The following is a 27,914-nucleotide window of genomic DNA, read 5'->3' on the forward strand; positions in this document are numbered from 1 at the left end:
AAATACTTTCTGGGTGGTAGGCTGAGCTGCTAAGAGGTTGGCTCCACTCTTTCCACCTTTGAAAGCAGCTGTCTTTAATTTTTTTTCTGTATCAGAGGCACCTGACAGCTGACATCTGTATATGTGGCACTCATTTGCAATTTCCCAAATTACCTCAACATCGCTCTTTTTCCAACCATTCAAGAAAGTATATCTGAATACAAATGAGGGAGAGAACTGTTATATGGATGACCTTGAATCTGCTTCCTTTAAAAAAAAAAAGCATGATATTCACAAACTTTACTGCTCTATTATCAGTGACAAATTATTTGGACACACCTTATAGTAGATCAAGGGATACTACTGTATGATGATGCTGTGGATAAAAACTTTTGGTTTTTAATGTTTCAAGATACAAAAACAGATTCTTCTTGTTTCCATCCATTTCACTAAAGCACTACAGAGTGAGGATCATGCAGCAAGAAGCACGCGACGGTTGCTCCTTCATGCCCCGTCTTGCCAGATGCCATGAGAATTCCATGACAGGCAGACCTGCTCTTCTAAGAAAGGAGCAGGACACTGGACTCAAAGGACCTGATTTGTGCATCCCTCTTCCCGTACTCTGTGACCTCGGAAAAAATTCTGAGCTTGAATAACTTATGACTTTCAGTTTCTTCATCTGTAAAGAGGTATGTGTAGCTCAGAGTTGGTATGGGGATTGCATAATAATTGCTAACTGCATGCTAGGCTCTGCACAGATTCTTTTACTGTTCACTATATGTTTGGTCCTTTGTACAGATGAGGAAACTGAGGCTTAGAGACCTTGTAATAATGTGTCTGTCTGAGCCTGGATTCAAACCCATGCAGTCTGATTCTAGAGAAATTCATCTGCTGAATTATCCTGCTATATTGTCTCCATCAGTTTAAATGTATAGTTGTTGGTCATTCCCTGAAACTGAGCAGGAATTTGTACGTGTAATGGAGAGAGGATGTCAAGAAATAATTGAGTAAAAAGAATAGAGATATTTCCTATAAAATGATATGTAAATTGCACATACACGGTTTTTGCTTTTCATGTACTAAATAAGGAACTGTAATTTTTAGTGTTGGAAGAAGCTTTAGAGACTTCTTATTCCAGCAATTTACAATCAGCACATCAGTTAAGGTCCATTTTTAGATTTTAGTTCTCCATGGATGCAGCACTTCTAGAGCTTTCCCCACCAAAATTAGATTTACCAAGTGGAGTTCACTCCTCAATTTAAAAAATGTAGGTGTATATACACCTACACAACACTCACATGCACATACATAATGCCTAAGTTATGACTGAGTATACAGAAATGTCATCCAAGCTGATCAGTAGGACCAAGGTATTCTTTAAATTTCTCTCTATTCAAGCCTCTATTTAAATGGATTATTTCAGAAAGGCTTTGCCTGAGTTATAGGCTAGGTTTAGTTAATTATATTTTCTTTTTCTTAACAACCATCACTCATAATAGTTCTTACTTCTTTGTCTATATTCAGTGTTAGACTGTAAGTGCCTTGAGAGTGGGGCTGTGTAAAATTGTTTCCCAAGGCACCCATATAATCCAATGGTATCTGCATAATCCAATGATATCCATATAATCCAATGATATCTGTATGATCTAGTGGGACTTCCTTCCTGGAACATCTGTCTGTGTCCTTTCTGGAACATCTGTCTGACCTTCCTTCCCACTTCATTTAAAAATACAATAACAGTAAGTTCTCCAAGAACAAGATGGAATAAAGGCATCATTGTACTCTTCATGCTTTGATGAATAGGTTGTTTTCACTGCTAAACATTTATTCCCTCCCACTTCTCTGAACTTGGATTTATTTAAGACCAATTCAAACATCACATCTTTTCTGACTCTTCCAGGTGAACTTAGTTGGAATCTCTTCCTCATCTCCACAGCTATTTGGTGTCTCCTTTGGAACTAATCCTGAGGGCCGGAGAAGTCATCATGTTTTTTGGATTATTGCAAACAGAGAGGGATAGATCACCTTTTCTTGCTTTGCCCTCCAATCTGCTTTTCCAGTTCATCAGCAACTCTTTTGAGGGGCAAACGGGAGTTGCACTGTAGACTCTGAGTTATAGCTACTCAGAGGAGGAACTCTGAGTTCAAATATTCCCTCTCTTCAACCTCAACTTTAAATGTAGACATATATTTCATAGTATATAATCTTAGGGCTTTAGGCATTTTGAGGTGACTCCAAATCACTGCTTCAATTGACTTTTCTGAAAAGCTTATTTGGAAAATACTCTTTCAGGAAAGGGGGAGTGAACTACAAAAGCAGTACATATACTTCTGGCCATAGAATGATTTATACTTTCTCTAAAAATTGACTTCTTTGATGGCTGAGTCAGGAGAAAATGCATACAAGGAGAGGGACAATGAACCCATTTGTCAGTGACTATAGTATATACCATGAGTTAAGCCCTTACTCTATGATAGATATTCTGATCAATATTTCAGATATGTCACAATTCAAAGACGTACTATTTTTCCCTCTTTGACAGATGAGGAACTAATAATAATAACAATAAGAATAACAACAACAGCTAACATTTATTAAGCACTTTCATTGAAATTCTTTTCTAACTGGATCACATGTAGTAACTTTTTACATGTTAACTAATTTACTCTTCACAGTAACTTGTAAGATAGGTACTCTTGTTATCTACATTTTGTAAATGAGGAAACTACAAGGTTGAACAATTTATCTGAGGTCACACAGTTGGTATGAGGCAGAGCTGGGAACTTGAACTTCTTCAGCTCTAGAATCCACACTTGGGAAACTGGGGCTCAGAGAGGTTGTGCAAAATGAACAAAATCACCTTTCTTGGTCTAGGATGCTGTGTCTAGAATCCAGATATGTTTAACGATTGCCTTATAAATTGTGTCATTAATGTCATTTGTTTTTCTGCTTACCATACTAGATACTATTATTTTCTGCTTGCCACACTAGATAGTATTTAAAATGTGTGATCAGAGATAAAAATAAAATAGCTTTAACTTATATTATTCAAGAGAAAAATTGGCCTGCATTGCCTGGATAGTGACCATAAGTTCACATTTTCCTTAGAACCGCCTGTGACCTTAATAATACATTCCTTCTTGTCCCTTTGATCAAAGGCAATAGTTGGGAACTAGCTCAAAGATGGCTGCCCCATCCTTCTCAGAGTTCTGTAGCAGCAAACCCGAAGCCTCCACTTCTTCTCTGTTCAATGAAACTGCCTTGGGCTAAAGTTGGTTTTTCACGTTGCCCATCCTCACTGCCTACTGCTCCCAAGTAAGTCCCTTATAATGGAAATAATTCCACTGGATTAACCAGAGAGCAGCTTCAGAGCCCCTGACATTTCATCAAGAAACAAGAGTTCTTCAGTTTCTCTTTTTACAATTCTATCTCCCCACAGACAAAAATAAATAGGAGAAGGAGGTGCTTACTTAAAAGATGCCTGATTAGCACTTTCATTTTAAGCCCTATGTATAGGCAGACAAATCCAATTCAGCTTAGTCTTGTTGAGTGACATTTAGCTGCCTTTCAGAGACTTTTCCAGGCTTAATTGTATGCCATCAAGTGATGCCAGCTTCCCAGAAATTCTGGCTGGAAGACCCACAAACCTGTGGTCAACTTTCATATTGGGACGCATCAGATTTCTATGTAGGAGCTCCTTGCCACCATTCTATAAGAGGAAAATGCTTCAGCATTCTGAATAAAAAGATAGTTCAGAGTTCGCCATATTTTTTATAATGCTGATCTGATTACATTCTGCTTCTATGTTGTGTTTACCCAAGGTTAAAATAGTGCTAAATTAATTGAATCCAGCTGAGACACCTGCCACCTAAATGACCTGGAGTCCCATGAGTCAAATCCAATGTGATTAATCAATTAAATACTAGTAAAGATGCTTTGGATTAGGTGAGATTTTGTATTTTGCTTTAGCTTTCAAGGACATTAGGTAACCTACATCAGGTTCTAATTGAAATGTTACCTGGTTTATCATACAGGTTAATTATCAGGTGGTAGCTGAATAATTACCTAGCAATTGGCATCTTAGATTAGTGTTATAATTATTTTGGCCCTCTTCACCAAAACACAGATTGTCCTTGCTAATTGCTTATGGATTCACTGAGCATTATTGAGAGGAGCCCTGTTAAAGCCCTAAAATCAAAAGAAATAAAAGAAGTTTCACATAACAACCCAAAATTTGGTGAGTGCTTTGTCTTGGATCTATTGCATATTGTTTTATTTTACACAGCATGTGGGAAAGTACTGACAGCCAATAGGGCCTTAAGTTGATTATTTAAATTTCAGTGGTTCCTGTAGGAAGAAAGAAAAGCAATAAGGAAGAAAGAAAAGCAATGGAGAAGAAAGGAAGAAAGCAAAAAAAGAGGAAAGGAAGGACAAAGGGAAGACAAAGGAGGCTAGGGAAAAAGAAAGATGATAGATACAGATAAATAGCAGGAAAGTCAGAAGATAAGGGTTGAAAGGCTAAAAGGGTAGGTTGCTAAAAGTTAATGAAAAACAGAGTCATTGTGGTAAACTGAATATACCCCTCCCCTAAAAGATATTTACATCCTAATCTCTGGAACAGTTGCCTTATTTGGCTAAAAAGAACTTTGAGAAATGATTATGTTAAGGACCTTGAGTTGGGGGGAGTATGCTGGAGTCCCCAGGTGCGCCCTGAATGCAATCACGTGTATCTTTTTTTTTTGCAGTATGCGGGCCTCTCACTGTTGTGGCCTCTCCCGTCACAGAGCACAGGCTCCGGATGCGCAGGCCCAGCGGCCACGGCCCACGGGCCCAGCCGCTCCGCGGCATATGGGATCTTCCCAGACCGGGGCACAAACCCGTGTCCCCTGCATCGGCAGGCGGACTCTCAACCACTGCGCCACCAGGGAAGCCCAATCACGTGTATCTTTATAAAACGGAAGTAGAGGGAGATTTGAAACAGACAGAAGAGGAGTAGGCAATGTGACCATGAAGGCCGAGATTGGAATGATGTGGCTACAAGCAAAGGAAGGCCAGCAGCCGCAAGAAGCTCAAAAAGACAAAGAATAAAGTTTCACCTGAAAGCTCAGATTAAGCGTGACCCTGCCTATACCTTGATTTTGGTTCAGTGATACTGACGTTGGTCATCCGGTCTGCAGAACTCTAACAGAATAAATCTACGTTGTTATAAGCTATCAGGTTTGTGGTAGTTTGTTACAACCACCATGAGAAACTTATACAGTCACTTAGCCATTCACAGTTTTTATTTATTGCTTCTCAGTACCAGGTGCTGCTCTGAACACCGGGAAAAAAAGAGATGCCCAAGAGGAGAAAAACACAAGCAAGCTTAAGCCATCACATAAGTAAAACAAGATTCTTTCAGGTGGTGATAGGCTTAATAAAATACATACACAGTGGGGCTTCCCTGGTGGTGCAGTGGTTGAGAGTCCGCCTGCCGACGCAGGAGACGCGGGTTCGTGCCCCGGTCCGGGAAGATCCCACGTGCCGCGGAGCGGCTGGGCTCGTGAGCCATGGCCACTGAGCCTGCGCGTCTGGAGCCTGTGCTCCGCAACGGGAGAGGCCGCAACAGCGAGAGGCCCGCGTACCGCAAAAAAAAAAAAAAAAAAAAAAAAAAAAAATACATACACAGAGAAATCAGAAAGAATGTGATAGAAAAGAAGAGGTGAAATGAGGTGGGATCGGGGGGAATATTTGAGCCAATCACATGAGGAGAACATAGTCTAACTTCTTTGAACTCACCATCACTTTTCATTCTCAAAACAATCTTTGGAGATGATAAGAGTTACCCACATTTTACAGAAGCTTAAAGGACTAAAATATCTGACCCAAGGTTACAGTGTTATGACTGGTAGAAATGGGATTCAAACTTGGGTTGGTCTCTGCTAAACCTTACACCTTTTCCATGTGATGTGTGGGTAGAAAGAATAAGTGCATGGCATCGATTAAAATGTCACAGAAGGTTTTCCAACTATCTTGAGTGAAGATATTAGATTTTCTATTTAGACCTACATAATTTGACACTTCATGTTTTCTTATGTCGTCACGCACCAAGTTCTAAATGGCATGGACAATTACCCATGCAGACAGGATTCTCTGTGGTTTTAAGAGCAAAACCTGCTCCCTCCCTGGGAAAATGAGAATCCATCTCGAGTATCACAACCCCAAAGACTCATCCTCTTTCCCCTCAGTTTGACTCAGCTCTCCCTGAAGAATCTTCCTGACGCTTAAGTGCACATATCATATGCAGATGAATGTGACAGGCAGGTTAAGGCCCTGGAGTCAGCAGGGAAAAATAAGTTCTACAGCTGAAGGCCTAAAGAATCCTAATTTGATAGGGACTTGGGCTTGATTAGGCCTTTCAAGAGAGATATTCTGTTCTGTTGTGTCAGTTTGCAGACTCCAGGGAACAGCTGGCTGTGAGGCAAGGGCCTGTCTGACTTGTAACCAGAGGACAAGAGCCAGCGGACAGCACTCACACCATGATTATTAATGGTGGGGCTCGTCTGGCTACAGAGACTCCCAGGGGGAGACCACAAGCCTGTCAATGCTTGTCAGGGTCACTGTGACAACTGGACACTCCAGAAGGAGCTGTGGGAAAGCGGAGCAGCAGATAACGAGGCCACCTTGTGAAGTCCTATGCTTTGAGCACCTGGGGAATACCAGGAAGGAAAGTCGAAATATGTGGCTCACGTTCCTAGCATTTGACCGTGGGAATGTCATGAGTGTTGATACCACAGAGGATGCATGTCTACCAAAAGCAGTTCTTGCCAGAGTCAAGAAAGGGTTTTAGATAATGAGACTCTGATCACAGCCTGTGTTGCCTTAGAGAGAAGTAAACACAACAACCACAAGAGCAACGACTATAACGATAGCTAGCATTCATTCTGTCATCTTACCTGCCAGGTTCTGTTAAGTGATTTAGGCATAGTAATTCATTTCATCCTTACAATAGCCCTATGCAGTAGACATTATTATTATATCCCTTCTGTACTTCAGGAGAATCAGAAAGAGGCAGAGCACTAAAATGAAAGCGTCATTAACTTCAAAAGGATTAAGTCACAGGTGAAGTCAAGGAGTGCACCATTACCTACACTGTGGTCCCAAGTATTTTTAGAGGAAGATCGTAGGCATCAAGTCCAGCTAACCCGAATGGAATCCTGAGTCCCCCACTAATTAGTGAGATAACCTTGAGCAAACTAACCTCCCTAAGACTCAGTTTTCTTAACTGTGAAATGGAGATAATAATATCTGCATTTCATGATTGCTTGGTCAATAGAATAAGTAACTTAGAACAATTTGTTATAAATAACAGTTTCTCATCAAGTGGTCATTAAAACTATTGCATCAGAGATGCCTAAATACAGAGTCTTGCTATCCAAACTACTTTTACTTTGTTTGCTCATTTGTAAACTGAGGCTATTTAAGCCTGTATTATAGACTATGCAATAGAATCATAGCTGATCATTTGTTTTAAAGCACTTCGTAAAATACCAGACCCTATTGAAATATTCGATAACCTCTCTGATATAATTCCATCGTCTTTAAAAGAGAAATAAAAAGTGCTTGGTTGTAAGGTCAGAGTTGTGAAGATCAGACAAGTAACATGAACCATACCTAACACCTAGCATGGTGCCAGGCACATCACCTCCACTGAATTAATGACAGTTCTCATTTTTAATTGACTGTGATTACCGAAGAACCAGTGCTTTGGAATGCACACCACACCTTAATCTCCATTGGGTGTTTCTTTTCTTTTTTGTTTTTTTTGGCTCCGAAAAATGAAAATGATGTCATTGCACTGGCAATCAAATTACTGCCTTGTTAAAGATCTTACAACTACAAGCCAATGGAACAATATTTGGCCAAGCTTTAGCTGTCTGGTCAATTTCCTCAGGGAAAAAAAAGGAAAAAAAAAAAGCCATCCGTGGAGGACATCATTACACAAAATTGTTAAACCTGTTCATCCTCTGACTTCTAGAAGGAGCATGACAAGTCACAGCTGAAAAAAATGAGTCGGGAGCATGAGATTTCTGGTAAACATTAATAATTCATGGATCATTCTCCTGTGCTGCAGCTAATTTGAGATGGTTGGGAGGAGGTTGCTTTGGGTTGTTAAAAGATACAAAAAACACCCTCTTTGAGCTGACTGAGTGTGCCACAAGCTAGGTCATCTTGATGTTCAACTGAAGAAAGACATCCAGCATTGTCTGCTTGCTACTTACTGGGTGGACAATCCCCAGATGAAGCTTTTAGAAAAATCAATAATCGCACACAGTGGTTGGTCTTTGGAATCCCAACCTGCTCTTCAAAACCAGGTAATGGGATGAGTGCCTGTGATGTGGATAAAGTTAGAAACAACTCATTACTGCAAGAGATCCTGTTGAGAAGTCTTGGTCACTGGCTTTTTATGACAGCAGCTCAAGGGAATCTCTTTCCAAGCGCGCTGAAATGTTGCATAATATATAATTTCATCCATTCTGATCAAGGACTGATTAAACCAGGGAAGAGCAGAATACTTGTGAAAACAAGGATGCCTTTTCATAAAACCAGGACCTCAGTTATTCTAGATGAGGTGGAGGCTCTGACTTTCAAACTGCCATAGTTGACTAAGGGATATGGATTGTGAAATAACATTATTGAAAAGAGACATTTTCTATTTGATACAGTCTTAAGCACCATAAAATTCCAGTTACTTTCTCATCACCTTCCCTTATTCACATATCCATTTTATTTATTTATTTTTAATTTTTAAATTATTTTTCAAATTCTTTTCACATTTAGGTTATTACAGAATATTGAGCAGAGTTCCCTGTGCTATACACTATGTCCTTGTTGGTTACCTATTTTAAATATAGCAGTGTGTACATGTTAATCCCAAATATCCATTTTAAAGAGGAAGAAACGGAGGCCCGCTATATGAGTCACCAGCCCAAATTCACACAGCAACTGAATAATAGAGCTAAGACATGGATGGATCAGGTCCTCAGAATCAAAGTCCTCTTGCTCTTTCCACTACAGCAAGTTTGCTAACTCCTTAGTGATCACTTAAGTCGTATGGCTTATTTTACACATGTTCAAACACAGGCCCAAGGGGTTTAAATGACTTCCCTAGAGTCTGGAGTTGTTGGGAAAGGATTTCTGATGTGCCTGAAGCAGCTGGTATTTTACAGTACAGACTGACTATCTTCTTTCAGAGACAGTTCTCCAAGCACTGTGTTTACCAAACTACTTCCAACATAGCAAGATTCCTTCCAAGACTTTATGAGTCAACGCAGACTCAGATTTTTCACTATTCATGAAAATGAATGTGACAAATTCTAAGCTGGTGAGAGTACAACAGGAATGTCATGTACACGTCTAGCTATTACTCAAAAAAATCAACTAGAGTATGCCCAGAAGACTGACAACAACAGGAAGGGTGACAAAATGAGAGCCAAGTTGTAGGAATTCGGAAAATTCTCATCCTGCAGAAGACTTATCAGAAACGCTAAGCAAAGTTAATAATAGTGATCTTCCCAAAGGAAGATTAACCTCATTCTTTATGACTCTACATTTTTGGGAATCAATGGACCAAGAAGATTTCAGAGAGATAAATTTGGGCTCGTTATAAGGAAAAATGTTCTAATAGTCAGGGTCAGCTATGAATGCTTCAAGAGTGAGCACAGAGATACAGAGAAGAAACCACTGAACCCAGAGACAGGGATCAACCACTAATGAATGTGTGGCCATGGGCTGGTCATTCATCCTCTCTTGGCTTTAGTTTTCTTCTTCCTAAAAATGTGGTGTCAGAAGAGCTTTTGGGGCTTACTTTATGATCTAAAATTTTAATTTTAATTGTAGTTATAATAATTGATGTGTTTGTGCAGAGGGCAGACCACTATGACTTGGAAGTATGATAAGAGACTCAAACATCAAACGTAAGATGGAATTTACTTTGAGATTTTTTTCTAACTCTAGGATTCAACTGATTTAACCCAGACTTGCCTCTTAACCCTTTTTTAAATGAGATTTTAACTAAGGCATAACATCATTTCACAGTTACCATCTAAATCTTAATAAAAATAGAGTAGAAATGTGTAATGAGAGAGAAAGAAAAGGAGAGAAGAAGAGGAGAGAAAGAAGGAGAAATTTTATTCTTTTGTATAGATTTTTAGATGCAATTATTTTAATATGTTATAATACATTGGCGTTCTTGACCTAGAGTTGTTTAAGATAACGTGTGTGAGGCATGCATGTAACTTGGTAAGGACAGCCATGAAGAACACTAAAAATTATACCAAACTTGTAGTGATGACAGGATGAAAATCCTGCTGAGCATAGGCACCACAGCTTGCACGACCAAGATCTCAACACAGGGCACTGGATTCCACCATCAGAAGTTCTGCAATTACCGCATCTAGAACTTACATAGAGAGGCGACCTCTGTCATCCTTTGTCATCTGGACCAAATCTGTGTATATTTGGCTAGTTTGCATCACTGATTCTGATTTAAACTCTAGGGCTGATACATATGAGTGTGGGAATTAGACATGCTCTTGTTTCCTAGCTGCCAAAGAGGTTGATGAAGTGAGTGTCTGGCACTTCAGTTTCCCAAATGGTGTAAGGACACTACCTCAAAAAACAGGCTTCTCCAAACAGAGGAAGGGGATCAACTGCTAAGCAACCAAAAAGAATGATGACTATCATTGCAGCCATGGAAGCCAGAGAAAGCAAATGTTTTAGGAAAAACGAAATGGTCAGTGGTTTCAAACACTGCCGAGAGGTCAAAGGAAAGGAGAACTGAGATGACGCTTTTGAGTTTTGCAAATAGAAAGTCATTGAAACACTTTATGAAAGCTGTTTCAGCAGAGTGTTGGGATCCAAAGCTAGATGTTGTGGGTTTAGAAGTGAGTTTGACCAGAGGAAGTATCATAAATAGTGAATACATATCCTCCCTGAATACTGATTAAATTCTAGAGTGAGCAGGTACCATATTTCATTTTCATCAACTCACAGGCAATTGGCCCTACTGCCTAGAGGTAGGTGATTGCTGTGCTCAGCCTCTTTCGTGGAAAGAATCATTGATGGGAATGGACCTCAAGTGCTTCAAATATGAGTGATGCTACCACCGTATTGTACACTAATCAACCATGCTTTGTGAGCTTTTATTTGATTCTAGTTACATTTTTAACTCTATAGCTTCAGCCACCTTAGTAATGGCTCATTCTCTCTGTAATAATACAAAGGAAAGAAAGTGGGTGATATGCCATAGAAGGATGCTGAGCAACAACAGGTCTATGGAATTTGGCTGCTTTTGTCTAAACTCATTTCACATTCTTGTTACTGTTCTTCCACCAGCTCTGCCACTAACATCCTCTCTGCACACCTTAGCATCACGAGATAGTTTCAGGCTTTTTCTATTTTTTCTGTTCCATTTTGGTGATTCTTCAAGTAAATCATTTCCTTATTCTCTTTTCACCTCTTCAGTCTTAGACGTTGACGTTCATTTTCAACAGGGACTCAGGGGACTTCCCTGTTTGTCCAGTGGTTAAGACTCCACACTCCCTATGCAGGGGGCCTAGGTTCCATCCCTAGCTGGGGAGCCAAAAAAAAAAAAAAGGGGGCTCAGATATAATCCCCTTTGCTTCTTAATCTAGAACCAGAGGTAAGTCTTGCCCATTCTCTTATCAGTGCCAGTAACCAATGCCCTTGAGCTGATGGGTTTCTGGATTTCTCCCATGAGAAGGTCAAGCAAACTCTTGATAAGATATGCAATTATTCAATATCTCTGTCATAATAGCATTCATTCATTCATGTACTTATTCATTCAATAAATGTTTTTAGAGGACTTACTGTGCGTCAAGCAATAATCCTGTTGATTATTCCAGTTTTGTACTTTTCATGATATATCACAAGGAGAGTGTATTCAATAATATTATAGTATTTTATATATATATATATATATAAAATAGTTGGCCATAAATTGAGGGATCATATTCAATACAGAGATTGTATACAGACAGATATTTTGGAAAAATAATCTAATTTTGCACATTTAGTAGCATCAGTTAATTATGTGAAATAAATTGTGTTCACCAAACATCACCCCAAAGTGTATTTAACAGACAGATTAATACATTAATGATACAGACAGAAACATTCTTGCATGCTTCATATTGATGCTATGTGTGGGGACGAAATGCAGGCATGAGGCAGCCACTGAAATTCTCACAAAATTGTAGATGTCAGAAAGTGAAATGTCTGATGTCAAGCAGAAAAGGAAGTGTCTGTCAGAGCGTTCTGATGAGGGTTGGTTGTCTGCTACTGGCAATAATAATGAGCTCAATGGGGTCTCAAAGGTCAGAGTGCCAGAAGGAGAAACACCACTTAGGAAATAAAATATATTTAATGAAAAAGAACTAAGGTCAGCAAGTTATTAGAATGCCAGGGATTTAGTCCATGAGAAAAAGAGCAAGGAAGCAGAATTATTTAACAAAACCAACAGAACAGGAGATAGAAAACAATCAAATCTAGCTGTGCATATTAACATCTTTGTAACTAAAGCATGAAGTGAATTCTCAGTAACTGGTGAATCTGAACTGGCAATGATTTCATGAATATGATACCAAAAGCACAAGCAACAAAAGCAAAACTGCAGAGATGGGACCACATAAAACTAAAAATCTTCTGTACAGCAAAGAAAACAATAGAGTAAAAAAGCAACCTATGGAATGCAAGGAAATATTTGCGAACCATGTATCTGTTAAGGGATTAACCTTCAATGTTTATACTGAACACCTAAAATCCAATAGTTAAAAAACAAAAAAAATAACTCAGTTTAAAAAATAGGCTAAGGACTCGAATAGACATTTCTCCAAAGAAGACATAAAAATGGTCAACAGCTATATGAAAAGAAATGTTTAACATCACCTGTAATAAGGAAAATGCAAATCAAAACTATACAAAGAGATGTCACCTCACATATGAAGAAATGACTATTATTAAAAAAAGAAATTGGACCACAAATGTTGGTGAGGGTATGGAGAAACTGGAAATCTTGCACACTTTTGCACCATTGTTGGGAGTAGAAGTGCTATGGAAAACAGTATGGAAGCTCTTCAAAAAATCAAAAAAAGAACTACCATCTGATCAATTTATCCCACTTCTGGGTTTTTACCCAAAAGAATTGAAATCAGTACCTTCAAGAGATATAAGCACTCCTATGTTCATGACAGCAATACTCACAATAGCCAAGATGTGGAAGAAACCTACATGTCCATCTACAGATAAATGGATACAGCAACTGCGGTTTATGCATACAGTGGAATGCTAGTTAGTCTTAAAAATAAAGAAATTCTGCAATATGCCATAATGTAGATGGACCCTGAGGACATGCTAAGTGAAATAAGCCAGTCACAGAAAGACAAATACTGTATGATTCCATTCATATGAAGTATCTAAAATAGTCTAATTCTTAAAATTAAAGAGAAGAATGGTGGTTGCCAAGGGCTGGGGGAGAGGGAGAAATATGGAGTTAGTAATCTTTGGGCATAACGTTTCAGTCAAGCTTGCTGAATAAACTCTGGACAGCTGCTGTAGAACATTGTACCTATAGTCAACAATAGTAATTGGTCGCTTAAAAATTTGTTAAGAGGGTAGATCACATTCTAAGTGTTCTTTCAACAATAAAATAAACAGAGAGAGAGAAAGAGAATTGGCACAAAAGAAGATATTCAAAAGGCCAGTAAGCAAATATAAAAATACTAAACATAATTAGTCATGACAGTAATGCATATTAAAACCATAATTAAATACATTCCACACCCACAAAAATGTCTAAAATTTAAAAGACCAACAATACCAAGTGTTTGAAAGAATGCTGAAAAGTTGATACCCTCACACATAGCTATTTGGAATTAAAAATGTTCAAGAATATGAAAACAGTTTGGCTATTTCTTAAAAGTTAAACATACACTAACCCATGACCTAGTAATTCCACTTCCAGCTATTTATTTAAGAGGAATGAAACCATATATCCACAAAATGACATGTATCAAAATGTTCATAGGGGCTATATTCATAATAGATCTAAACTGGAAACAAGACCAACAGGTGAATGAATAAACAAAGCATGGTATATTGATAACTCTCAATAATATTTAGAGACAAACAAACAAAAACCTGTGGATACATGCAAACAACATGAATGTTACTCAGAAAAGTTTTTCTGAGCAGAGGAAAATACAAATGACTACACACAGTGTAATTTCACATATGAAATTCTAGAATAGACAAAACTAGTCTTTAGTGGCAGAAAGCAGATGATTGGCTGCCTCAGGCCAGAGTGTGGAGGACTGACAACAAAGATCATAAGATAGTTTTTGGAGTGATGGAAGTGTTCTATATATTGATTATAGTAGTGACTACATTGTCACAGTATTCAAAATGGGTGTGTTTTAGTTTCTGTAACTTATATCTCAAAATTATTAATTTTTTCAGTTCTTTTCCTCAGCATGATTGGTATGTTTTACCTCTTTGCAGTTACCATAGGTGTACCTGCCATCCATTTGTTATTGAGCTCCTTTAATCCATTCTCGGCACTTAACTAGAGTGGTAATTGTGAAATGTAAATTAGACCTTGTCCCGTCCACACTTAAAACATTTCAAAGGCCTCTCACTGAATTTAGGATTAAGCGTTAAGTCCTTTACCTGGTCCACAGGCCCTGTGTTCAGGCTCCAACCTACCTGTCCTGCTTCACATGCACAACTCTTTACAATAGCCATTCTGTGTTTTGGAATCTCTCATCATGGGGCCCTTCTGTTCATCTGCCCAGAATTCTTTTCCTCACCACTATCCTTCCTTTGGTTGGGTACCTCTACTATTCTTATGAATGTCAGCTCAATTACACCTCCTCTGGAAACTCTTTCATGACCTCTTAGATTATTAGACCCATTCCCCTTATGTGCACTTTCATAGGACAGCGCCTAAAAGGACAACTCTTATCAAGTTGGTGAATTGACATAAAAAAAAATCATCAGGGCTTCCCTGGTCGCGCAGTGGTTGAGAATCCGCCTGCCGATGAAGGGGAGACGGGTCCGTGCCCCGGTCCGGGAAGATCTCACATGCCGCGGAGCGGCTGGGCCCGTGAGCCATGGTCGCTGAGCCTGCGCGTCCGGAGCCTGTGCTCCGCAACGGGAGAGGCCACAACAGTGAGAGGCCCGCGTACCGGAAAAAAAAAAAAAAATCATACTCTACTAGGTTTTGAACCACTGAGCTAGAGTCTCCCCAAAGTCCTGTTAGCTCTAAAATGCTATGATTTTATAAGTTGAATTACTTTTACTTGAATTCTGTGAGAATCTTGCAAGACAAGATACCGTATTCCAAAAAGATTACTGTAATTCCTTAAATTGTCTTAAGGAATTATTATTGCAATAATATTGCAAGTATTATTTGCAATATTTATTTCCTTCTTATTGTCATCACTATTATACTTCTGAGCAATAATGTCATCTGTCTATACTACCTACTCTGTGTCATATGAAACAACACAGTTGAATTAGAATTAAAAGTTCCCATTGTCTCAAGGCTTTCTCTTGAGGGAGTCAGGCAATCTTGGACTGGAGCTTGCTCTTGTATATTCGCTATCCTGAAGTACTGAGGGAGTTCATTCATTGATTACTCCTTCCATTTCTACTATTTGTAAAATTAGAATAATATTATCTATATTATTAGCAATATATTTCCTCTATTATTACTAAAATATTGTCTCTTATTTTTACAATGGATGTGAAGTTGAAGTACCTGAACATAATAGGCATTCATTCAATGAACAGTAATTATTAAAGAATCCAGCAGTGGCGAAAAAGGTAGATTATTTTTTTCCCATTTACTGGAGCCTAAAGTGTCAGTTCAGAATATCAATACAAGCCACGTCCTTAGGTCTTGAGGCATAATTGAGTTAAAACACTTCTGTCCCCATCTGCAATTCTACTAATAGATGCCAGGCGCTTAAATCAATGTGTCCCAGGCCTGCCTGTTTGCACAGGCACACACCTCTTTAAAGAAGAGGCACCTACATTTGTATGAGTCAGAGGGTATCACAACTGGGGGACTGAGAGTCAGCATAGACAGAACCAGAGTTACTATTCTAGGCCTAGAATCCAGCCAAGTTAATACTACATTAATGTTCTTCCAGAGTGATTAAAGGAATTCCATTTCTATTTCTGCCTCCCATTTCCCATACAGACTTAACACCATCCCAAGTTTATCACATAACCTTTTGTGAATTTCCACAAATCCATTTCTCAGGAGGAATTTGCAGGTAACCTCTCCAGATGTGTTATAAGATCAGGCGACCCAGAAAAAACAAATGCCTTAACAAGTGATCTTAGCTTCCCTACCAATTCTGTTTCTTTGGACACAAATACCCAAAGTAAAGTAAATGAAATTGCTAGATTTGAATGCAATTTTGGCACTTGAAGCAGACAAGCATTTCACGCTTCAAGACCAGATGGACACTGATTATTACTACAACCAGTACATCAAGATGACTGTGAAGCATTAAAAACAACCAGCACGGATTTGCAAGAGTTAGATGAAATAAATTTCAAGTCTGTGAATGGATCCAACAGAATAAGTTACACATAAGAAGGAATTAGGGGCTTACCCTGGTGGTGCAGTGGTTGAGAGTCCGCCTGCCAATGCAGGGGACACGGGTTCGTGCCCCGGTCGGGGAAGATCCCATATGCCACGGAGCGGCTGGGCCCATGAGCCATGGCCGCTGAGCCTGCACGTCCAGAGCCTGTGCTCCGCAACGGGAGAGGCCACAACAGTGAGAGGCCCGCGTACTGCAAAAAAAAAAGGAGGAATTCGTTCAAACTTCTAGCCAAACTGGACTTCTTTTTTATTTATTTATTTTTATTTTTTATAGATTTTTACAGTTTCATTGAATGCTTATAGTTAACAGTAGAGTGTTCTGCCAAACTAGACTTCTGACATCATGCTTAAACACCAACAATTCATGTGGTTTCCCCAAATTGTTTTGTTTTAAACATCTTTGTTTTAAACGTTTCTGACACACAGAAAAGTTAACAGTATAGCACAAAATGTACTCATATACTCTCGATCTGCATTCAATGATTGCTAACTCTCTCTCTCTCTTATCCCACACATACACATAAACGCATTTTGATGACCTTGTGAAAAAAATTCAATCATCCTGACACTTCATGCCTACTAACTTCCAGTTTCTAAGACAAGATGGGATATTATAATTATGATAAGATGGGATATTATGATTTATAATAAGAAATGCATATTTGGTCTTCATCTGCATTCCTGGCACATAGCTCCTTTTAACCCTTATAATATGCCAAGGTGAGAATCTTTGATCATAATATTTGGTCTTTTGTCCTCAAACAGTTCCAGCTCCTCAAATAGTTTCAGAGTGATAAAGGTGAAAAGAGTGTCTTGTTATCCACAACAAACCTTTTCAACTGTCAACCTGAATTTGTTAATGAGGTGACTTTGGGAAAGCCCCTCAGGATGGGGGCTGGTTGCCAGGGGAGCCATCCATGAGATCAGAAGGTTGGAACTTTCCAGCTGTCTTTCCAACCTCCCAGGAGGGGAGAGGGACTGGAGGTTGAATTAATCACCAATAGCCAATGATTTAATCAATAATGTCTATGTAATGGAGCTGCCATGAAAACCCTAAATGAAGGGGTTCTGAGAGCTTCTGGGGTTGGCAAACATGTAGAGATGCTGAGAGCGGTGTACCCAGAGAGGACCTGGGAGCTCCACCCCCTTCCCACATACCTGCCCTATTCATCTCTTCCATCCGTCCGTTCCTGAGTTATATCCTTTTACAATAAACTGTTAAAAGTATGCTCTTTTCCTGAGTTCTGTGAGCTGCTCTAGCAAATTAATCAAACCTGAAGAGGGGTGGGAGCTTATGATTAATAGCCCGTCAGTAGGAAGCACAAGGAACAACCAGAACTTGCAGTTGGTATCCGAAATGGGGGTGAGGTGGGAGTGGTGGTGGAGGAAGAAGCAGTTTTGTGGAACTGAGCCCTTAACCTGTGGGAGCTGACTCTATTTTCAGGTAGACAGTGTCAGAATTGAGTTAGATTGTAGGTTGCCCAGCTGGTATGGCAGAATTGTTTGGTGTGGGGAAAACCCACACATTTGGTTATCAGAATCAAGTGTTGGGAGTAAAGGAGACACACAGGAGGTGTTTTGTTTTTTGTTTGTTTGTTTTTTTCCCTTTACATAAGGACATTTCATTACATAATTACAATAATGTTATCAAAACTAAGGAAATTGTCAAGCATTTTCTAATATCATCTGATCTCTAGTTGATGTCCATATTTCTCTAATTTTCAACAAGTATTTCATGGTTTATATTTCCATGGTTTATTTTTATTGTATTGATTCAGGAATAAAACAAAGCTTGCATACTATATTTTGAGTCTTTTGCCTTTAAATAGACTAGCTTTCTGCCATTTCCCTACGTCCCTTTTACAAGAGTTCAGGCCAGTTGTCATAAAGAATGTACAACATTCTGGATTATGGCATAATTTACCTTGTCTTTCAATCTTCTGTATTTCCTACAATTTGGAAGCTAGATCTAAGGATGTGATGAGTTTTAAGTTAAATATATTTGGCAAGATAACTTATTTTGTAGGTGATATCAGAAACCTCACATGGAATCAAAACAAGGCACAGCTATTGTTACAATGTGCCAATATTAGTGATGTTAATTTTTATCTCTTGGTCAAGGGGTATATTGATTAGTTATGGAATGCTGCTTAACAATGTTACCACAAACACAGTGAATTAAACCACCACATATTTATTACCTCACATTTTCTCTGGGTCAGGAGTATGGTCATGGCTTAGCTTGAACCTCTCTTTCAGAGTCTCACATGGGGCAGTCAGGACACAGGTCAGGGGTGTGGTCTCATCTGAGGCTCAAATGCGGAAGGAGTCACTTCCAAGCTCATGTGGTTCTTGGCAGCATTTAGCTTCCTACAGGCTGCCAAACTGAGGGCCTCAGTGTCTTGGGGGCTGTTGGCTAGAAGCAGCACTTAGTCTTTTGCCATGTGGCTTTGTCCCACAGCACAGTTCACAAATGGCAACTTGCTGCTTCTAACCCAGCAAGGGGAAGAGGTTTTCAGTGAAACAGATATTACAGTACAGTAAGTCCCCTACATATGAACGAGTTCCCTTCTGAGAGCATGTTCATAAGTCCAATTTGTTCATTAAGCCCAATAAAGTTAGCCTAGGTACCCCAATAACACAATCAGCTGTATAGTACTGTACTGTAATAGGTTTATAATATTTTACACACGAATAATACATTGAAAAACAGAAAAAATAAAGAAAACATTTTTAATCTTACAGCAGAGTACCTTGAAAAGTACAGCAGTCCAGTACAACAGCTGGCATATAGGGGCTGGCACTGAGTGAACAGAGAAGAAGAGTTACTACTGACTGGAGGAGGGAGAGGAGGTGGGAGATGGTAGAGCTGAAGGATCGTCAGCAATAGGAGGTGGAGGGCAGGCTGCAATTTCACTCACGCCTGACGTGAAATTGAGTTTATTTTTGTGTATGGTGTCAGGGAGTGTTCTAATTTCATTCTTTTACATGTAGCTGTCCAGTTTTCCCAGCACCGCTTATTGAAGAGGCTGTCTTTTCTCCATTGTATATCCTTGCCTCCTTTTTCATAGATTAGTTGACCGTAGGTGCGTGGGTTTATCTCTGGGCTTTCTATCCTGTTCCTTTGATCTATATTTCTGTTTTTCTGCCAGTACCATATTGTCTTGATTACTGTAACTTTGTAATATAGTCTGAAGTCAGGGAGTCTGATTCCTCCAACTCCGTTTTTTACCCTCAAGATTGCTTTGGCTATTTGGAGTGTTTTGTGTCTCCAGACAAATTTTAAGATTTTTTGTTCTAGTTCTGTAAAAAATGCCATTGGTAATTTGGTAGGGATTGCCTTGAATCTGTAGATTGCTTTCGGTAGTTTAGTCATTTTCACAATACTGATACTTCCAATACAAGAACATGGTAAATCTCTCCATCTGATTGTATTGTCTTTAATTTATTTCATCAGTGTCTTATAGTTCTCTGAGTACAGGTCTTTTACCTGCTTAGGTAGGTTTATTCCTAGGTATTTTATTCTTTTTGTTGCAATAGTGAGTGGGATTGTTTCCTTACTTTCTCTTTCTGATCTTTCTTTGTTAGTGTATAGGAAGGCAAGAGACTTCTGTGCATTAATTTTGTATCCTGCAACTTTACCAAATTCATTGATTAGCTCTAGTAGTTTTCTGGTGGCATCTTTAGGATTATATATAGTATCATGTCATCTGCAAACAGTGACAGTTTTACTACTTCTTTTCAATTTGTATTCCTTTTATTTTTTTCTTCTTCTCTGATTGCCATGGCTAGGACTTCCAAAACTATGTTGAATAATAGTGGTGAGAGTGGACATCCTTGTCTTGTTCCTGATCTTAGAGGAAATGCTTTCAGTTTTTCACCATTGAGAATGATGTTTGCTGTGGGTTTGCCTTATATGGCCTTTATTATGTTGAGGTAGGTTCCCTCAATGCCCACTTTCTGGATAGTTTTTCTTATAAATGGGTGTTGAATTTTGTCAAAAGCTTTTTCTGCATCTACTGAGATGGTCATATGGTTTTTATTCTTCAATTTGTTAATATGGTGTATCACATTGATTGATTTGCATGTATTGAAGAGTCCTTGCATCCCTGGTAAATCCCACTTGATCATGATGTATGATTCTTTTAATGTGTTATTGGATTCTGTTTTCTATTTTTTGGTTGAGGATTTTTGCATCTGTATTCATCATTGATATTGGTCTGTAATTTTCTTTCTTTGTAGTATCTTTGTCTGGTTTTGGTATCAGGGTGATGGTGGCCTCATAGAATGAGTTTGGGGGTGTTCCTTCCACTGCAAATTTTTGGAAGAGTTTGAGAAGGATGGGTGTCAGCTCTTCTCTAAAGGTTTGATAGAATTCACCTCTGAAGCCATCTGGTCCTGGACTTTTGTTTGTTGAAAGATTTTTCATCACAGTTTCAATTTCATTACTTGTGATTGCTCTGTTCATATTTTCGATTTCTTCTTGGTTCAGTCTTGGAAGGTTATACCTTTCTAAGAATTTGTCCATTTCTTCCAGGTTGTCCATTTTACTGGCATAGAGTTGCTTGTAGTAGTCTCTTAGGATGCTTTTTATTTCTGCAGTGTACATTGTAACTTCTCCTTTTTCAGTTCTAATTTCATTGATTTGAGTCCTCTTCCTCTTTTTATTGATGAGTCTGGCTAAAGGTTTATGAATTTTGTTTATCTTCTCAAAGAAACAGACTTTAGTTTTTTTGATCTTTGCTATTGTTTTCTTTGTTTCTATTTCATTTATTTCTGCTCTGATCTTTATGATTCCTTTCCTTCTACTAACTTTGGGTTTTGTTTGTTCTTTCTCTAGTTCCTTTAGGTGTAAGGTTAGATTATTTGAGATTTTTCTTGTTTCTTGAGGTAGGATTGTATTACTCTAAACTTCCCTCTTAGAACTGCTTTTGCTGCATCCCATATGCTTTGGATCATCATGTTTTCATTGTCATTTGCCTGTAGGTATTTTTTGATTTCCTCTGACTTCCTCAGAGATCTCTTGATTATTTAGTAGCATGTTGTTTAGCCTTCATGTGTTTGTGTTTTTTATGCTTTTTTCCCTGTAATTTATTTCTAATGTCATAGTGTTGTGGTCAGAAATGATGCTTCATATGATTTCAATTTTCTTAAATTCACCGCAGCTTGATTTGTGACCCAAGATATGATCTATCCTGGAGAATGGGCAATGAGCATTTGAGAAGAAAGTGTAATCTGATATTTCCGGATGGAATGTCCTATAAATACCAATTAAATGTACCTGGTCTATTGTGTCATTTAAAGTTTCTGTTTCCTTACTAATCTTCTGTCTGGATGATCTGTCCATTGGTGTAAGTGAGGTGTTAAATTCCCCCACTATTATTGTGTCACTGTTGATTTCCTCTTTTATAGCTGTTAGCATTTGCCTCATGTATTGAGGTGCTCCTATGTTACTTGCATATATATTTATAATTGTTATATCTTTTTGTATTGATCCCTTTATCATTATGTAGTGTCCTTCCTTGTCTCCTGTAACATTCTTTATTTTAAAGTCTATTTTATCTGATATTAGTATTCCTACTCCAGCTTTCTTTTGATTTCCATTTGCATGGGATATCTTTTTCCATCCCTTCACTTTCAGTCTGTATGTGTCCCTATGTCTGAAGTGGGTCTCTTGTAGACAACATATATACAGGTTTTGTTTTTGTAACCATTCAGTGAGCCTGTGTTATTTGGTTGGAGCATTTAATCCATTCACATTTAACGTAATTATTTATATGTATGTTTCTATTACCATTTTTTTAATTGTTTTAGGTTTTTGTAGGTTCCTTATTTTGTGTTTCCCACGTAGAGAAGTTCCTTTAGTATTTGTTGTAACGATGGTTTAGTGGTGGTGAATTCTCTTAGCTTTTGCTTGTCTATAAAGCTTTTGATTTCTCCATTGAATCTGAATGAGATCTTTGACATTGAGAGTAATCTTGCTTTTAGGTTCTTCCCTTTCATCACTTTAAATATATCATGCCACTCCCTTCTGGCTTGTAGAGTTTCTGCTGAGAAATCAGCTGTTAACCTTATGGGAATTCCTTTGTATGTTATTTGTTATTTTTCCCTTGTTTTCAATAATTTTTCTTTGTCTTTAATTTTTGTCAATTTGATTACTATGTGTCTTGGTGTGTTTCTCCTTGGGTTTATCCTGCCTGGGACCTCTCTGTGATTCCTGGACTTGGGTGGCTATTTCTTTTCCCATGTTAGGGAAGTCTTCAACTATAATCTCTTCAAATATTTTCTCGGGTCCTTTCTCTCTCTCTTCTCCTTCTGGGACCCCTATAATGTAAATGTTGGTGCATTTAATATTGTCCCAGCGGTCTCTTTGGTTGTCTTCATTTCTTTTCATTCTTTTTCTCTATTCTGTTACATGGCAGTGAATTCCACCATTCTGTCTTCCAGGTCACTTAACCGTTCTTGTGCCTCAGTTATTCTGCTATTGATTCCTTCTAGTGTATTTTTCATTTCAGTTATTGTATTGTTCATGTCTGTTTTTTTGTTTTTTAATTCTTCTAGGTGTTTGTTCTTTAATTCTTCTATCTCTTTGTTAAACATTTCTTGCATCTTCTAGATCTTTGCCTCCATTCTTTTTTTGTGGTCCTGGATCATCTTCACTATCGTTATTCTGAATTCTTTTTCTGGAAGGTTGCCTATCTCCACTTCATTTAGTGGTTTTTCTAGGGTTTTATCTTGTTCCTTCACCTGGTACATAGTCCTCTGCCTTTTCATTTTCTCTATCTTTCTGTGAATATGGTTTTCATTCCACAGGCTGCAGGACTGTAGTTCTTCTTGCTTCTGCTGTCTGCCCTCTGGTGGATGAGGCTATATAAGAGGCTTGTGCAAGTTTTCTGATGGGAGGGACTGGTGGTGGGTAGAGCTGGGTGCTGCTCTGGTGGGCAGAGCTCAGTAAAACTTTAATCTGCTTGTGTGCTGATGGGTGGGGCTGAATTACCTCCCTGTTGGTTGTTTGGCTTGAGGCACCCAGCCCTGGAGCCTACAGGCCCTTTGGTGAGGCTAATGTCGGACTCTGGGAGGGCTCACACCAAGGAGTACTTCCCACAACTTCTGCTGCCAGTGCCCTTGTCCTCACAGTGAGCCACAGCCACTCCCCGCCTCTGCAAGAGACACTCCAACACTAGCAGGTAGGTCTGGTTCAGTCTCCTATGGTGTCACTCTCCTTCCCTCTGTGTCCTGATGCACACACAATCTTGTGTGTGCCCTCTGTTTCCCCCAGACCTGTCAGAGTTGTGCAATCAAATCCCGCTAGCCTGCGAAGTCTGATTCTCTGAGAATTCCAACTCCCTTTGCCAGACCCCAAGGCTGGGAAGCCTGACGTGGGGCTCAGAACCTTCACTCCAGTGGGTGGACTTCTGTGATATAATTGTTCTCCAGTTTGTGACTCACCCACTCAGTGGTTATGGGATTTGATTTTATTGTGATTGTGCCCCGCCTACCACCTCATTGCAGGTTCTCCTTTGTCTTTGGATGTGGGGTATCTTTTTTGGTGAGTTCCAGGTTCTTCCTGTCAATGATTGTTCAGCAGTTAATTGTGATTCTGATGCTCTGGCAAGAGTGAGTGAGCACACATCCTTCTACTCCGCCATCTTCAACTAATCTCCCAAACTTACTATTAACAATAATCCCACTAAGCCATATCTATTTTTTTTCTTTTTCCCTTTAAATATATCATATTAGGGATAGAGTATTGTGTTCCACAGTTTCTTGAAATAATTACTGCCTTTAATGTGTTTATGTTGTTAATTTAAAGTGCAATTATGTTTATATGTTGATATCTGAATTCAATTTTAAGGTTTATTGTATTTCCAGATAATTCTAGTCATTATATCTTTTCATTTTATTCACACTCATCCTCAGTGTGTAGCCATTTTCATTTATTACTTCATTATCTAGTACATCAAAATTGGCCGATAATTATTTTTTATATTTATTTCCTTTTCTTTTATACAAAAGTTTGCATATTATGTACACTGTTCTGAACCTTTCTTTATTTCCTTTTTCACTTTAAAATATGGACTGTCTCCATATACTTCATAGATATCTTCTTTATTCTTTTTGATTGTTTTGTGGTACTGCCTTTTAAGGGTACCATAGGTTATTCAATGAGCAGACCAGCCTTGCTAATGGCATTTTTTTCTTACAATCACTGCTGAAATGAATGTTTTGTGCCTATCTTGTTTCCTACTTATTTGGGTGTATATTCAGGTAGCATCATCAGTAGAAGTCCCCAGGAACCCTGAGATAAAGAATAGCATGCAGAAAGTTTAATAGGGACTATTCTTAGTATTAATATCTGGAGGGAAAAGAAAAAGAAAGCAGGATTGAATGCAGGGAGAAGTCAGGCTGCAATGCAGTATCAATTAAGGCCTCAGACAACCCTACAGGGAGCTCTGAACCTAGGGTAGTCCTTCAGGGTCGTCACAAGTTAAGGTGAGGGGTCCAGCTTTATACCACTGAGACCATCAGTAATCGGAAATAGGATACCCCGCAAAACGGGGTTAGTCAACCTTCCTAACCTGATAACTGAAAGTTGTCAGCCCACAGCCTGATCAGTAGTTGGGTAACTATATCAGTCCTAAAAGAGAGATCCATGTAGCACAACACAGAGTCTATCAAAGCCGATGCCTGAAGACATTTGAATTCACTTACATTATATCACTTCAAGGCTCTGGGTGGGCCTCTTCTGCTGGAAGAAACTCAGAAGTGGGAGATTAGGAGGATGAACTGCAGCCCCTGCTGCTATAACTGGGTCTTGAACCTACAACTGATTATCATTATCTTCATCCAATACTATCCATTCTAGATTCCCTTCACTGTCAGCTAGCATCACTGTGGGTCTTGGTGGTTCACCATGTGGAATGAACAAGACCCTCATCCCTGAGAAGTCTGTATTTCTGCTTTCCATGTCAGTCGAAAGCACTGACCACTAAACTTATCCATGTATCATCAAAATTGTACAAGGGAGAACTAAGAGATATCCAAGTGGATAATTTGGATGTCTAACATATTTCTTCCTGCTCCCATTGTGTGACAGCAGCCCTACCTCCTCTTCATGATCCAGGTCAATTACGCCTACCAAGATTGTGAATTTTATTCCTCCCTGTTGGTCCCTTGGCAGGAGGAGCCCACAATGCGGTCTTAGCTCAAAGTTAAATGGATCTCTTGCTGATTGCCTGGGGGAAGCATTTCTCTTTCTGGAGACCATAACTTCTAATCTAGAAGAGCACAGAATTAAGGGGATTTGAGTGACCACAAATTCCCCAAGTAGAACATTGGAAATAATGAAAAGTGCAGTCTTCTTGCCCATATCTATTATTTCTCAGACCAATATTCTCTATCTATTGGAGGCAGCATCATATGATGGATGTTGATATAAGGTACATGTAATGTCCTAGAGCAGGGGTCCCCAACCCCTGGGCCGCAGTACCAGTCACGCAGCAGGAAGTAAGCGGTGGGCAAGCCATCGAAGCTTCATCTGCTGCTCCCCTTCTGTCCCCTTTGCTCGCATTACTGCCTGAACTGTTCTCCTCTCCCTCTCCATCTGTGAAAAAATTATCTTCCACAAAACTGGTCCCTGGTACCAAAAAGGTTGGGGACCGCTGTCTTAGAGGATGACACCCCATCTTCACAGCATATTGTCTCCAAGTTGGTGCCTTAGCTGTGCCTTTAACAACTCAGTATACTGCTGTATTAGGCCAACAGCTTCTGGGTGGTGTGGTATATGAGAGGACAAGTGGATTCTATAGACATATATAAACTTTCACACTGCCTTTGCCATAAAGTGGGTCTCTTGAGCCTCTACGACATTACGTTGTTGATACGTAAAATATTCTATAAGGCCTTAGATAGCAGTTCTGGCAAACAAATGGACTGACTCCAGTCATTCCAAAACGGCAGTCTGACTGACACCCAAACCCATGCTCTTAGATAGATACCACTCTATGTTTATTCCCTCACGATTCAGATAAAAGCAGAGGGCCTAAGATTATACCCAAGCAAAGGAAATAAAGTTGAAACCTTGAGAAATATACAGCAAAACAAAGAGCTCACTTTAATTCTAAACACAAAGATAGAGAGGGGAGGACAGTAGTTTTCATCCCATTCCCATATACACCTATGAATAAACACAGGTAATATTTACTGAGAGCTTACTCTGTGCTAGTCATTGTTCTAAGTACTTGGCTTTAATTAACTCTTTTAAACTTCTCAACAAACATATGGCTATCCCATTTTAGTGCTGAGAACACTGAGGCACAGACAGATTAACACACTCCTTTCTTTCGCTAGTAAGTGATGAATCCTGCGTTCTAAACTGTGTGGTCTGGCTTCAGGGTTTTTACACTTAAATGCTACACTATATCACTACACTACACTATATCACTTCTAAAAACAGGAAAGAGGGAAAGAAAGACCCAGGGTGCAGTTTTTTTGTTTCTTTGTTTGTTTTTTGACTGGGAAAATAAATTATTTTGTTTGGGGCAGTGGGCAGTGGTCCAGTCTTAGAACTGCTGGAATGCTTCTTGGTGCCGTCATCCTCGTTGACCTTGAGCATGTTGAAGTGCACCATCTTGCTCAGGGGCCGGCACTCGCCCACTGTGACACTGTCGCTGATTCCGACATCCCTGAAGCAGGGGGAAAGGTGCACAGACATGTTTTTGTGGTGCTTCTAGAAGCAGTTGTACTTTCGGATGTAGTGGAGGTAGTGTCGGTGGATGACAACGGTCTTCTGCATCTTCATCTTGGTCACCACGCCAGAGCGGATCCGCCCTCGGATGGAGACATTACCAGTAAAAGGGCATTTCTTGTCAATGTAGGTGCCCTCCATGGCCTCCTTTGGTGTCTTGAAGCCCAGACCAATGTTCTTGTAGTATAATGGGAGCTTCTCCTTGACAGTTTCTCCAAGCAGGACCCTCTTCTTATTTTGAAAGATGGTCAGTTGCTTTTGGTAGGCACACTCAGTCTGAATGTCTGCCATCCTCCCAGCTGCCTGAAAAAAAGCCAGGGTACCCTTTTTTTTTTTACAAACTTCCCTAACCATTCAATATCCTTACTGCCCACCAGGTAGTCATATAAACCTCCAGTACCAGCCTATAAGGGAGAATAAGAAGAAAGGGTGTGTTTCTAGTAAAGTGACAAGGATATCATACTTGGATTTGAGCATTGTGTCAGCCAGTTCTGGCTGGGAGACCACAGAAAC

General features: G+C 39.2%; 1 pseudogene across 1 annotated transcript in view; it reads right to left on the reverse strand.

Moving 5' to 3' along the window:
• LOC309826133 (small ribosomal subunit protein uS17-like) overlaps positions 1-27,692 on the reverse strand; it is a 138,170-nt pseudogene extending 110,478 nt beyond the window's left edge. Inside the window, exon 1 of the transcript in view lies at positions 27,224-27,692. The product of the transcript in view is annotated as a small ribosomal subunit protein uS17-like (transcript). The remainder of the gene's footprint in view (positions 1-27,223) is intronic.
• Between the last annotated feature and the right edge of the window lie 222 nt (positions 27,693-27,914).

Source organism: Grampus griseus (genome assembly GCF_964374135.1).
Source record: "Grampus griseus genome assembly, chromosome: 8".
Taxonomy (NCBI): domain Eukaryota; kingdom Metazoa; phylum Chordata; class Mammalia; order Artiodactyla; family Delphinidae; genus Grampus; species Grampus griseus.